Source organism: Dendroctonus ponderosae, unplaced genomic scaffold (genome assembly GCF_020466585.1).
Source record: "Dendroctonus ponderosae isolate FM_Combo_2020 unplaced genomic scaffold, Dpon_F_20191213v2 Dpon_F_20191213_4, whole genome shotgun sequence".
Lineage (NCBI taxonomy): Eukaryota > Metazoa > Arthropoda > Insecta > Coleoptera > Curculionidae > Dendroctonus > Dendroctonus ponderosae.
The window spans coordinates 8,877,728-8,878,163 of record NW_026018611.1 but is presented as its reverse complement, the minus strand read 5'-3'; positions in this window follow the sequence as shown (position 1 = coordinate 8,878,163).

Sequence of the window (436 nt, the reverse complement as noted above, 5' to 3'; positions counted from 1 at the left end):
TTTTTCCGTAGCAGCAGGATGGCTTGAGTACAGGGAGAATGCAAAAGCTGCCGGCTTACCAAGAAAAGAAATAATGGACTTTCTTGATTTCAAACTTTCTATTGCCAAATCACTGATCTTAGAAAATCAAGGAGAAGATGACATGGAGTTTGAAGCAGAAGATGATGAACAACCCGGAAGCAAGCGAAGAAGTGTACAACCTATTCCTGATAAAAGATGTAGGCGGCAGGGAAACATACATTTGATGGAATTTATGAAAGACAAGCAAAAATCTCGCTCTAAGTGCCGTTTACCTAACTGCAATAAACTTACCTTTGCTAAATGTAAAGCTTGCGGTATTTATTTATGTTGTAGCGTGGAAAGAAATTGTTTTGCAACTTTCCATCAATAATTTTCCATTTGTATTTTTTTATTTACATATAGACCCGAAGTATCA